Source organism: Octopus bimaculoides, chromosome 25 (assembly GCF_046866305.1).
Source record: "Octopus bimaculoides isolate indiv1 chromosome 25, ASM4686630v1, whole genome shotgun sequence".
Lineage (NCBI taxonomy): Eukaryota > Metazoa > Mollusca > Cephalopoda > Octopoda > Octopodidae > Octopus > Octopus bimaculoides.
This window is the reverse complement of record NC_142952.1, coordinates 4216587-4225744: the sequence shown is the minus strand read 5'-3', so window position 1 is coordinate 4225744 and position 9158 is coordinate 4216587. Positions and strand designations below refer to the sequence as shown.

At 36.6% G+C, this 9158-nt stretch overlaps 1 long non-coding RNA gene across 1 annotated transcript in view; it reads right to left on the bottom strand.

The window, feature by feature from the left end:
• Positions 1 to 671: 671 nt before the first annotated feature.
• The window catches only part of LOC149131060 (uncharacterized), a 20949-nt gene continuing 12462 nt past the window's right edge, over positions 672 to 9158 (bottom strand). Inside the window, exon 2 of the long non-coding RNA XR_016238345.1 lies at positions 672 to 2056. This is a non-coding gene — a long non-coding RNA (uncharacterized LOC149131060). The remainder of the gene's footprint in view (positions 2057 to 9158) is intronic.

Below are 9158 nucleotides of genomic sequence, written 5' to 3'. Positions count from 1 at the left end.
AGATGAGTTGTAAAACTTAGCTTTACAGCTTATAATCTATTTGCATTGTTATTCTTTTTTAAAAAAATACAATGTCTTTATATCATACGAATAACTTATTCATACATCCATTTTTCTCCATTTTCATTCTTTCAATATTAATAATACGTATTACTACAATAATCCCTAACATATCGCAGAGATTTTCACATTATATTGTAGTGATTAAGCAGTGGAATCTCTTAAATCATATAATCTCTAATATGGATCTAACTTCCTCGAACTGACAACATATAATGAAATGTTAGCACCATGCTGTGTTTAGGCATAAGTAAGATTTAGATTAGTAAAAATATGGTTGACATATTTCAACTGCTAAAAAGCGAATTCACTGCAGTTACAGTGGAGAAAATATCTGAATAAACTTTATGTCACAAACATATTTTAACTAACCTAAATTTTGCTAATGTCTAAACATTGTTTTGCACTAACATTTCGTTATTTTCATCGATCGCGATCGGATGATCTGCCTGCGCAAATCAGTCAACGTTGTTGACTGAATTTCACATCCTTCAAGTCTTCCTCTGGTTAGTTAATTACATTTTCAACTATGCTTCACTAAAGACGTCCAGCAAGGTCGAAACATGTCATGTGTTGTCACCCTTCTTAACAAAAGTCAGAATTACTTCTACTGCACATCACAGCTTTATTTGTAGTAAAAGTGACTTTCGTCGTTCTCTAATATACATATTTTGAGATGAATTTTCATTCACAATAATTTGGGATTCTCAGTAATAGATATGCTGCTTTGCACTTAACTGTTATGTTCATCGAGCAGAAGGCACGCCCAAGTTAATTTTTACCGTTTCGCTTCATGCCAGTCCAAGTAGTCTGAATTAAACATGGCTGCTGGAAGCCAGCTCAGTGTATTTTGGATTGTATGTGTATACGTACGTATGGATGCATGCATGTATACATGTATGTTTGTATGTATGCATGAATGTATGCATACGTGTGTGTATAGATACGTACGTATGCATGTATGAACGCATGTGTGTATGAATGTACTTATGTATATATGTATATATATATGTGTGTGTGTGTGCATAAGTGTATGTACACATGTATGTACTTAATATATGTGTGTATGCATGCAGGTATGACGTATGTATGTACGTATATGTTTCTATATGTTCGCATACACCTATGCATGTTCGCATACATGTATATATGCATGCATGCGTGTGTGTATGTACATATGCATATACTGAATGTATGTGTGTATGCATGTATATATGTCAAAACACACACACTCTCACACACACACACACACACACACACACCTTTTTATGTGCGTTGTACGTGATAGAAATATTTTTAGACTGAAAAACAGGAAATTGGCTGGAAAAGAAGGCATCACTGAATGTTAAGCAATTATGTGTATTTTTTAATTAACGGTTGCCATTGTCATCACCATCATCATCATCATCGTCGTCGTCGTCATCGTCGTCATCATCAAAGTCGTCGTCGTCAACACAATTCTCCACGTTATCGTCATCGTCAGTATCATCACCATCATCATCATCATTGTCATCAGCACCATAATCATCATAACCCTTTTCTTCGCTGTCGTGGTTGTTGTCGTCGCCGTCGTCCTCCTCCTTCTCCTCCTCCTCCTCCCCATCATCATCATCATCATCATCATCATCCTCATCCTCCTCATCCTCCTCTCCATCATTATTACCATCATCACCACCACCACCTTCGTTTATTATCATCGTGGTCGTCGTCAGCACAGCGGCAACAGTAACACCACCACCACCTCCACCACCACCACCCTCGACATTATTATCATCGTCGTCGTTGTAGTCATCATCGTCGTCATCATCGCCATCATCATCGTCATTGTCGTCGTTGTTGTTGTTGTTGTTGTTGTGATGGTGGTGATGGTGGTGGTGGTGGTGGTATTCGTAGTCTTTCATCATTCGTCCAAACACCGCAACCGGGTCAATTCTTTGTGTTGATGAGACCGAACCACTTTAATGTAGAGTCTTTATACGGCTAATACTTCCGTGAACTGAATGGAGAAAAACAAAAAAAAAATCATTAAACATCTCACAACAATAAATTTGGCTCCTGCGATTTAAGTTCAATCCTCGTCGAGGACAACTTTATCTTTCATCTTTCCACTGTCAATAATTAAAGTGAGAATATACGAGGACGGTAGATTGGCGAAATCGGTGGAGCGCAGGAGAAAATGCTTTGTGCTATATTTGTTCTAGATCTTTGCATTCGGAGTTCAAATCATGCCGTAGATTATTTGGACAGTAGCTTTAATCTGCTCTGCTGCCACCACCTGGCACCCCGGGTGTATTCAGTGATAATAATAATTCTAATGTTAGATTTCGGTTGAAGACTCTGTTGTAGGGACACCTTTCTCGCTGTCTTTCCCGAGTCGCAAGGGTCCCGAGAAAGAGTCTTAATTAGTACTACCTTTCTCTTCACCAATGCATAGTCGACTGGGTACCATTGCTATAATGGCCTCTGTTCCTCAGGGGCCGCTGATGCTATACTTTCTCCATTCAGATACAGGTACACCGATCCATGCGTTTCTCCAACTACACTCACTCTTGTTGCATCTAATACATGCCCTAGATGTTTTATCTTTTATCTTTTACTCCTATTAGTCATTAGACTGCGGCCATGCTGGAGCATCGCCATCGATGGCAATTGAACTTAGAAGTAATGACGGGTGAAATACCGGTAAGCATTTCACCTGGTGTGCAAACGATTTTGCTTGTTCGATGTCTTAAGAAATATAATTATATATATATCATGCGTCGGTGATTTAGCATCCGAACTCAATCGTTTCATGTTCAATGTTTCAGAAAGCTATCTGCAAGATACCGAACGAGGTTGGTGACAACCAAAATCTTTAAGATAATGAAACAATTTAAAGACCCATAAATGTATGCATCAAAATGAAAATAATTATATATGTGCATACATACATACATATATATATATATATATATATATATATATATATATATATATATATATATATATATATATATATATATGCATTTAATAAATTGTGGAATTTCTTCAGGACTTGCCAGTTAGAATATTTAAATTAGACTTCTGTTGATATTCCATTTAAATCTCACCTGATTCCCCTATGGATTTCAATTTACCGGGGGTTGAATAATAGATTTAAGTTTCTTGATATATAAAGATATTGATTTCAGCGAGTTTAGCCCGAACCATAATTTAGAATCGCGCTTACTGATACAATATGATATAATTACATATATGTGTGTGTATATGTAATTATATATATATATATATATATATATATATATATATATACATATACATGCATACATACATACATACAGATAGATAGATACATACATACATACATATATACATACATATATCTATATAAATATACATATATATATATATATATATATATATACATACACTACTGTATATTTATATATATACGTCCATATAGATGGATAGATTGATAGATAAATAGATAGATAGATAGATAGATTGAGAGATATAGAGTGGGAGATAGAAATAGATACTTATGTGTATATACATACACACACATACACACATATATATATTTGTGTATATATATATAGGCACACACACACATATACATATATATATATATATATCTATATATATATATATATATATATATATATATATATATATATATACAAACATCACATACACCACACACATACACATACACTCATATATATATATATATATATATATATACACACAGATATAGATACATATAATTATACGTGTTACCGCAATATGAGTTCAAATCGCTTCGGGGGTTAACTGACGCTGTTATTACTCTGGGGCTAATAAAATAATTATCCACAATATATTAGAAAAATATAATTGTTTCGAAAAATATTTTTTAATCCACATAATGCAGAATTGTATAATTTCCATACGTACTCACGCACAGACGCACACACTCGCACAAAAACAACGTTCACACACACACACACACACAAACACATCCAAGTGTATTTTTGTGTATATGTATATAATAACCGTTTTTGTATGTATCCATTAATATATATATATATATATATATATATATATATATATATACGTGTGTGTGTGTGAATGTGTATATATAATAGATTATATATATATATATATATATATATATATATAATAGATTAGATATGTATATATATATGTGTGTGTGTGTGTGTGTGTGTGTACAGTTGAACGTACATTTCTGGCGTTCATTAAATATTCTTAGCCTGTAGCAAAAGTCAAATTAATTCCTATTTTTAACGCAATTCTGTGAAATACTGTTTCTGGATTTGTGAACGTGGGCGTGTGCGTACGCGTTTGTGCATATGTCTTATTGTGTTTGTATTTTTCAGCAATCTAGCTCTCTCTCGTTCACTCTGTGTCTGTCTCTGTCTCTGTCTCTCTCTCTCTCTCTCTCTCTCTATTTACCTATCGATCTATCGCTCTATCTATCTCGTTGTATGTGTGTGAGTACCTGTATATATACGCAAGAATGTTGAAAAGTTTCTGGCGTTAAGGGTATCACGAAACTCCTGCTTGGAGGCCCAACCTTCTGAGTTCTTTCACGGGGCTTAGAAAAACTCCGTCGGTTACGACGACAAGGGTCCCAGCTGATACGATCAACGGAACAGCATGCTCGTGAAATTAACTTGCAAGTGGCTGAGCACTCAACAGACACGTGTACTCTTAACGTAGTTCTCAGGGAGATTCAGCGTGACACAGAGTGTGACAAGGCCGGCCCCTTTGAAATACAGGTACGACTCATTTTTGCCAGCTGAGTGGACTCGAAGAACGTGAAATAAAGTGTCTTACTCAAGGACACAACGCGTCGCCGGGAATTGAACTCACAACCTTACGATCGCGAGCCGAATGCCCTAACCACTAAGCCACGCGCCTTCACACATACAAATACCACTTTTATGAATTTCTGTCTGTCTACGCCCTCGCTTTCAAAATGTGTGTATTATAAAGTGATGGCATGTAGAGTGGTTGGACGATTTAGCGACGGTCTTCTGTCAGTTTCCGTTTAACAAGGATATAGTACAAGCTACTTGTACAAGTTCCACGCCGTGGGACTGAACCCAGTACCATATGATTCGGAAGCGAGCTCCTTACCACACAGCCACGCCTCGCTTGTTTTGTTTTGTTTGTTTGTTTTTTTTCCTTGTTCGTTTGTTTTTATTTCTTCTTATTTTTGTAATGGAAGCAGAGGTGATAGTTGTGCTTGTGGTGTTTGTGATGATGATGATGATGATGACGTTGTTGTTTGGCCGAAGCTGGTTGCGGTCGAAGTGATGGTAGGAGCTGATGGCTTGTTGGCGATGACGGTGGAGGTAGTCGTGGTGGTGCTGGTGCTGGTGCTGGTGGTCTTTCTAATCCATGGCGGAGGCATCGGTTTAAGAGGTGGCGGTGTTGTTATTAATATTACTATGTCAAAAGGAACTGCTGAGGATCTAAATAGTTGCGTTGTTCTGGTTTTGCTCGCAGTAATGCAGTTGTTGGTGTTGTAGTAGGGAGTGGCAGCGACTAAGGTAGTAAGAGTGGTGGCATCAGTGCTATTGGTGGTGGGGTGGGGCTCGTTGCGTTTGTACTAATGGAATAGTTGGTGGAGTGGTAGCAGCGGTGGTGGAGTTGATGATAGTAGTAGTAGTAGTAGTAGTAGTAGTAGTAGTAGTAGTAGTAGTAGTAGTAGTAGTCATATTAATGGTAGTAGGATTCGTGGTGGTGGTGGTGGTGGTGGTGGTGGTTGTATTGGTGGTGGTGGTGGTGTTGGTGTTAGTAGTAGTAGTAGTTGTTGTTGTAGACGTTGTAGTAGTTGTGGTGGTAGTATTATTATTAGTAGTAACAGTAGGGGTAGAGATGTCAATGGCAGAAAGGGGATTAGTGGTCATAGCAGCAGCAGCAGCAGCAGCAGTAGTAGTAGTAGTAGTAGTAGTAGTAGTAGTAGTAGTAGGATCGTCGTTGTTGACGTGGCGATGCAGGTGTTGGTGGTTGTGTTAATAGCAATGGTGGTGGTGGGGGTGGGGGTTGTAGTGGTGGTGGTGGTGGTGGTGGTGTTAATGGTGGAGTCGTTGACATCGGCGGGGCGGTGTTGCCGTCTACTATTGTTCTCCTAGTCGACCTGTTTATTTTCTTCTTCTTCTTGTTTTCGTTGTTGTTACTATTATTGTAGTTGTTGATGTTGCAGCCGTCGTTTCCGTTGTTGTGGCTGTTGTTGTTGTTGTTGGTGGTGGTGTTGTCGTGGTCGTGGTCATTGTTGTTGTTGTTGTTGTTGTTTTTTTACCTTTGTTCGATACATAGCGCTATTTCGGCAACTAATAACAAATATCGATTTTTGTTGGGGGGTAGTTTTTTTTCTTTCTTTCATATTTTGTTTTTTTGTTTTGTTTTGTTTTGTTTTGTTTTTTCTGCTGCTTAAAAATAAACTGAGGAGTGATTCTGAGAAATAGAATACCTAATAAGATCGATGTTATAATGTGTTATGATGCTATGGTTATTGAGCTGAGAGAAAGGTCAGTATGATCGTCTCTGACGTGTTGTTGCTGGTGCTGGTGATGAGGCTGATCGTGTTCGTGGAGGAGGTGGAAGCGCTGGCGATCATAATAATTGTAGGCCAGTCCAGTCAATAAGGGAGATTTCACTAAAATATGGCCATAAGTTTTATGTAGTTCGGTTTAGTAAAAATACAACAACATTCATTCTTTCTTTTGCTTTAACACCCCCCCCATCTCTCTCTTTCCCTCACTCTCTCTTCCTCCACCTCCTACGTATTTACCTTTGCCTTTGCTTCTCTCTCTTTCTTCTCTCTCGCTTACTCATTCTTTCTCCTTCTCTTTCTAAGGAGCAAAGGATATGAAACTATTTCTTATTATTCTACATTTTTTTTTTTTTGCTGGAGAAAATAAAAGAATAGAGTTTTTAAAGAAATCTTTTTACCTGCCTGAACTATAAAAAGTAATGTTTATTTTATTTTCTAACATTTGCACTGAAGACGTACATGATACAGAATCTATTCGACTGGAGATAGATCATATATATATAGATGTATATATATGTATATATACACACAGATAGATGGATATGTATGTACATATATATATATATTACACACACACGTGTGTGTGCATGTATATATGTATGTATGTATATTGGCTTGAATTACAGTAAATAGTATCATTATTACTACTATTACTATTATTATTATTATTATTATTATTTACTTGCCTGTCATAATTTATTAAAGAAAATATAATGTACAAAAAGAAACAAGGAAAAGAAAGAAACAAAGAAAGAGACAAAGGAAGGAAGAAAGAAAGAAAGGAATGAAGGAAGAATGGGAAAAGAAGCTTTCCCTAAATAAGATGAATGAGCCGACCCCATTTGGTTTAATGACCATCAGTTGTCTTCCTGACTTTCATAACCTGTCTACTAATGAAATTTCTACGCCATTTATTTTATAAGATATTTCATTTGTCTATACACCACTTCTCAACAAATATTTGGCTTGGCGCCGAACCTTAAAAATTATTATTATTATTATTATTATTATTATTAAATTTATTGTTATTATTAATATTAATTTGATTGTTATTATTAATATTATTATTATTATTATTATTATCATTATTATTATTATTATGATCGTTATTAATATTGGCGTAGGAATGTCCACGTGGAAAAGAAAATTTGCTTCGCAGCCACATCGTTCACGTTCAATCCCACTGCGTGGTATCTTGAGCAAGTACTTTCTACTGTAGCCTAGGGCCGACTAAAGCTCTCTGAAAGGATTATATATATATATGTGTGTGTGTGTGTGTGTGTGTGTGTGTGCGTGTGTGTGTAAAATTCTTAGAACTTTGGTTTAGTTCGTCGCGTGAGTCACCTCACCACAGGCCTTAATCAAGGTAAGTCAGGCAGTGTTTACGTCCCCTTCACGTAGCGGTTCGGCAAAGGTTACCGATAGTGTCTGTAATGAAAGAGGTTGAATGGTGTACGTGGCTAAATATATTTTGAAGCTGAAGACGGACACCCCCCCCCCCCTTTGGTCAGCTCTGTATCATCTTGTCCTGTCAGTGGAATGTTATCCAGTCACTTGGTCTAGATTTTTTAAAGTGGGATTTGAAAAAGGATTTCTTTTGGCAGTTCAGGATGTGAAAAGAAATACTCATACCCTTTACCTTTTGGCTGAGTCATGGCGGCATTTCGTACGTCTTAACGTTCTGAGTTCGAATTCCGCCGAAGTCGACTTTGTTTTTTATCCCTCTGGCTGCGATAAAATAAATATCAGTCAAATACTGGGGTTGATGTAATCGACCATCACCTCTCCCAAACTTTCAGGCTTTGTGCCTATAATAGAAAGGATTTATTTCAGTCATTATACTGTGGCCATGCTGGGGTACTACCTTCAAGATTTTTTAGTCGAGTGTATCGACTCCCTAGTGCTGTTTTTTTTATTTTTAATCCTGGTATTTATTGTCAGTCTCTTTTGCAGAACCGCTAAATTACGGAGATGTAAACATACCAGCACCGGTTGTCAATTGGTTGTGGGGTATCATACACACACACACACACACACACGTATATATATATATATATATATATATATATATATATATATATATATATATATGCGGCTGGCTTCTTTCAGTTTCCGTCCACCAAATTCGTTCGGCCCGAGGGTATAGTAGAAGACATTTGCCCAAGGTGCCACGCAATGGGACAGAAACCGGAACCATGTGGTTGAGAAGCAAGCTTCTTTCCACACAGCCACGCCTTGCGCCTACTCACGTATATTTACTTTTATATCTATTTTATAATTCTTATTCTTACGTACGAATCTAACCAACTATTGTTTATCTTTTACTTAGCTTCGCTTCCAAATAAAAAAAAAAAAGAAATAGTTTTCCGATATGCTCAATGTTTCCGTTTTTTCTTTAATGATTATGTTTAACAATGTCTATTGGCTTATAGAAATTCTACGGTGTGCTTTCTGATAAAATTAAGCCATTTCTTTCTTTTTTTTTTTCTTTTCAGTTATACAATATACATCTTTAATCTATCATTTAAAACGGATTCTTATTTTCTTTCTAAAC